Raw genomic sequence first — 5,069 nt, 5'->3', positions numbered from 1 at the left:
AATAAAAGCTTGCTTTTTTGTTGACTGAATATGAAAGCTGCTATTTTACATTTAACATGTGGGGGAAGTGTGGATATGGAAGAGAAATCGGCTAAAAACAATTATGAGAAGAGATGGGAGAAAAATGAATTCTGTAAACTGGTTTTGAGGACTTTCCCCTAAGCTTTGAAAGGAGAGAATTGTCACTTCAGCTATTTCAAAAAGCATATTTTCTAAAGTAGAAAGGTGTAAGGCCTTCATCCTCTCAGCAGTGCTTTTCAAACTATAATTCGCTACCTATAAGTTGGGAACAAAACATTGTAGGGTTCCTGACCAGGATGTGTTGAATGGAATGGAATGGAATGAAATAGAGATTAGACTAGAATAGATCAGATTACATGGTTGGTTGGTAGTATAAGGTGAAACTTTTTTTTAGCTTTATGTGAATATATATATTCGTGTGTGTGTGTGTGTGTGTGTGTGTGTGTGTGTGTGTTGAGATGGGACTTAAAATGGGTTTCTTATTGTGGGTCACAGTGAAAAGCGTTTGAAAACCACTGCCCAAAAATACTTTTTCTCAAAGTAAATGAAAACCTTTCAAAATCAGTTGACAAAATGCAGAATTCTATCAAAAGAAGAAAAGATAAAAACATCTAATTATAAATATCTAGAAAATTTTATTTACTCCCCGACAGATCTCTCCACCTAGCCCCTACAATCACAACCATGGTACAGTACAATTATCACTTTTTGCAGATAATCTTAAATATAGCATTTATTCAGTGTTGTCCTAAACCGGTCAGTGTTTAGCAGCTGGTTTTTAGGGTAGGGAGAAGAGCCATTATCTGTAGCATTTGCTACTTTATATGGTGTCAATATTCCAACCATAGCCCATTGCAAGCTACCCACATGAGTTCACTGAAGACAGAATTGGAAAAATATACATATTAGCATACATTATATAGTATTTCCGCCATGTAGATATAATAGAGATAAATAACCTCAAGAGCATATGTAATAGTAAAGTATGACAAAATAATTAGGAAATTAAGTTTTAAATATTTATTATCTTTTAAAATAAATTTTTAATTGTAGGTTTACATAATTTCATTCTTAATAATGTCTATGTGTAACAACTGGCTCACAAAACGTCACTCCAGCACACTGGTGTCCCAACTCGACCTCTCCAGCAGGCTCTGATCCCACAGTCCCTACCACCCCCTGAACAACTCCACCCAGATCTCTTCCATAAGAAACCACAAGCTTAACATATTGGGATCTAAAATCACTTTCCTCTTTGAATCTCCTTGGGGCACACTTCTCTTCTCCTCTTGACTTCACTATTTCTATCAATGGTGCCTCCAAAAGCCATCCAAATAGTTGCTAAGTCTTGAAGATTCTGCCTATGCAATGTTCTTCCCATCTGCTCCTTCTTTTTCATTCCATTTAGGCTCACTGTCCTAGTCCTGTCCAATTAACTGACCTCTTCCCCTTCGCCTTCTCCTCACTCCAATCTACCAGATGATATAGTTAGATTAATTTTCCAAATACATAGCTCTGATAACGTAGCTCTTCCATTCAACAACGACACGCTTGCACACACACACACACACACACACTCAAATCTGGCCTTCAAAGAAGCTAGCTCTCCTTGCTCCAGGTAACCTGGACAGCTCCTCGTTCCCTGTGCTTGGAATGTGCCTTGTGGTTTCTGATTGTGTGCTTTTGCTCACACTTTGCCCTTCCTCTGGAATGTCCTTCCCTCTTTATGAAAAGACTCATACCTTATATCTAAGACTCCATTCAAATAGTGATACAATTATACAAGTTGGTTGTCATAAGAATATATAAGTTTATGAGAATCTGGAGGGAGAAAACACACAGAAAATGCCTAAAACTCAGGAATCATTTATTTGGTCATATGGAGGTTCTAGGAAACATTGCACTGAAGTAGCGCTTCTCTCACTGTTATTACTAAAAGGTTTGCTGTGAGCCAACATGCAGTTTATCTCAACTCTATGGATTTCAATTATATATGCTCCAGCTGTCATTCATTAATTGAAATGATTTTAAGAATCGTCTGTAGTTTCGCCATTTGGTGTTTACTGTAATTGTTTCCCTCTTAATGCTCTGAATCAAATGGGGTTGAGGGAGTAGGCTCAGATGGGTAGTTAGAGACATTGAGCCCCTAAAGCCTGGTCTGTCACCACCACTGATGATTCTCATTCATCTTTGCAACACTCACTGATCGCAGGTATTAAAGATCTACCACATGGCCAGGATTTCTCAGGAATCAGAAGCAAAAAAAGTAGAATATGTATCTTTTATATATCTTTCTTCAATCAGCCCTTCACCAATATTTAGAGTGAAATAAAATGCTTTAAGTGCCTGCTTTCCTGAGGAGAATCATGATGTTAATAAGGAGGTCATCAAGTAATTCCTTTTTCTTTTCAAGTGTCAGGTATGAGGCTGAAGTTTGGTAGTAAAGGGAGAAGGAATAGGCTGCCACAGCCCTGTGGTCACTGGCACCAACCTTCCCATGACCTTGAGCTATTTGGGTTTATTGAGAGCCTGAATCCTTAGCCCAGGAGAGGTGAAAGAGAATGGAGTAGGGGAAGATAGCAAGAGACAACTGACAAAAGGTAAAAATGTATTGAACCAGCTTGCCCTCACTCTAATATCAAGACTGTCAATCAGTGGTCTGGAGACTATTTCCATGAAAATGATTTGGTTACTTGTTTAAAATGCAGATTCCTGGGCCCTGCCTAGGACCTACTGAATCATAGTCTTTAGGGGGTTGCTTTGGACAGTGCATCTTTCACAGCATACCCAGTGATTTTGTTACACACTAAAAATTGAGGATCACTGTTTTAGTGTTGGCCAACTATGGCCTGCAGCCTGGATACAGCCTTTGAGCTAAAAATAGTTTTTCCATTTTTTAAGTGTGGTTAAAAAAAAAAAAAAGGAAAGTAGAAGAATACACAACACAGCCCACAAAATCTAAAACATTTACTCTCTGGCCCTTTACAGAAGCTTGCTGACCCCTGTCTAGTGCATTGCAAATAAAGGCCTGTGTCTGAATACAGCCCTATCCCAGCCCTGCCACAGCTAAAATAACTGATGCAGCAAATTTTTCAAAGAGGGGTTGGGGGGAGAGATGGAAAATATAAAGTTGTCATCTAAAAATGCACTTGTAATAAGTGGAGAAAGGAAATGTATGTAGTTACAGTAAACATTCTGCAATATCTTTGAAAATATATTTTTATCCACACAAGAATTTATAACACCATTTGATTCTAGTCTTCCTTATATTTATCAGGTGGCAATATATCGCAAAGTAGCCTAGTAAGAATCACTGCATACATACTCTTTGTCAAACTATGCTAGTCCTCAAATATATTTTTGTCACACATAGGAAGAGAAATGTAAACCTATATCCTAAAATATCTGGGGAATGAAAATACTATAAATTCTCAAAACATATAGGAAAATGATGCACAAAGGGAACAAAGGAAATAAAATTGAATTTGGTATTTTTCTACTTAAAAGGAGTTTAAGAATCATAGAGCAGTTCTAACCCCTAAGTATCTTGGGTAAGAAACTATGAACTCAATTCAGGAAGGGCTCAGATACTCTCATCGTGCCAAAGAGACTCAGAATTTGGGAATCATGCCAGTTAGATTCATAAAGTAATCCCAAAAACAGAATGCAATTCCTTTAGGGGTGGTTTCTAAATGTTTGTTCCAGATATTTTTTTTAAAATGTTTCTTTCTGATGTGGAAAAAGAAACTTTATTAAAGAATCTAGAAATAAACATTAAAAATATATTAACTTGCAAATGACTTGTCTTTCAGAATTGTGAACTAAAATACATCACAATAATTTTGTTTCATGTTATTTTTTTCCTCAGGAAGAAAGGAATTCTAAAACCTTACTAGCAACTAACATTTTTGATAAGGTTTTAGACTATATTTCAACTTTTAAGAAACAAAGTTTAAAACACCAGATAAAGTCTTGAAACCTATGTGCTTCACCATTTAATAAAATTATGACTCATTTCAGTAAGAAAATGCTTTTTTAGTAAGAAAAATGCTTTCTGAGCTAAGTTTGAACTGCCGGGGCACATGGGACACCCACAAACCCAGTCAGCAGAAGTCTCATACTCCTATAAGATTAAAGGAAAAATAAATTAGTGTGTACAGAGAATGAAAAAAAAATCCCCAATGGTAAAATTCTATAAACGGAAGTAAAACTAAAACTCCCCTAAAATCCCCCTATCATCAATCCTTATAAATTCAGCACTTATCTTCTCCCTTTTCTTCTTCGGGAGCCCCTAATTAAATGAACACGAAAGCCTTGGATGATTTTTATCTCGTAAGAATCCTCAAACTACACTAAGCATGGACACCGAATCCCCGTATCACAAACTGTTTAACTTTTAAAACCACGCATGCAAAGGTGGGGTTTCCTGAGTTCTGCTAGAGGCGGGCTGTTTGGAACCCCGTGGATTCTGCAGGTGTGTAATCCAGGGCGCGCGCTGCACGAGTTGTGCAAAGGCAGAGGTGTGTGGTGGGCGCCGCCTGGGCCGGACAGGGTGGGTGGGGCCGGGCGTGTGCCGGGGTGAGAATGAAGGGCATGTGACTATACGAAGGTGGCGTATGGGCTCCAGGATCTGGAAGGGGAGTAAAAGTTCCGCCGGGGTGTCGCATACGTGAGCGGTGATCGCTCCAGCTCCACTCGTATTTGTGTCCTTTGTCACTAACAAGTTAAATTTGAGGTATTCTTTATTTTTTTAAAAAGACCTAGCCAAACAGTCTATGAAAACATATGCTCCCAACCCCTAGTACCACCTCCCTATTCCCATATCTCCGGGGAGCTGAGTTTTAAACCCTGCCTAAAATCCAGTCCCGCATGTGGGAGTCTTCCCCCTGCGCCGCCCTTTGTCGCCCCCGCAACAGTGAGTCAGAGCCCAGAGAGGTCCGGTTCTGGTGTCCTGGAGCACGCCGAGTGCGGCGACAGCGGTGTGGCCGCGGAGCAAGCGAGAGGCGGCATCAGCGGGACGTGGCGCGGGCCTAGCGGTCGGGGCTGGG

Source organism: Pteropus alecto, unplaced genomic scaffold, assembly GCF_000325575.1.
Source record: "Pteropus alecto unplaced genomic scaffold, ASM32557v1 scaffold185, whole genome shotgun sequence".
In the NCBI taxonomy this organism is placed as follows: domain Eukaryota; kingdom Metazoa; phylum Chordata; class Mammalia; order Chiroptera; family Pteropodidae; genus Pteropus; species Pteropus alecto.
This window is presented reverse-complemented; position numbering follows the sequence as displayed.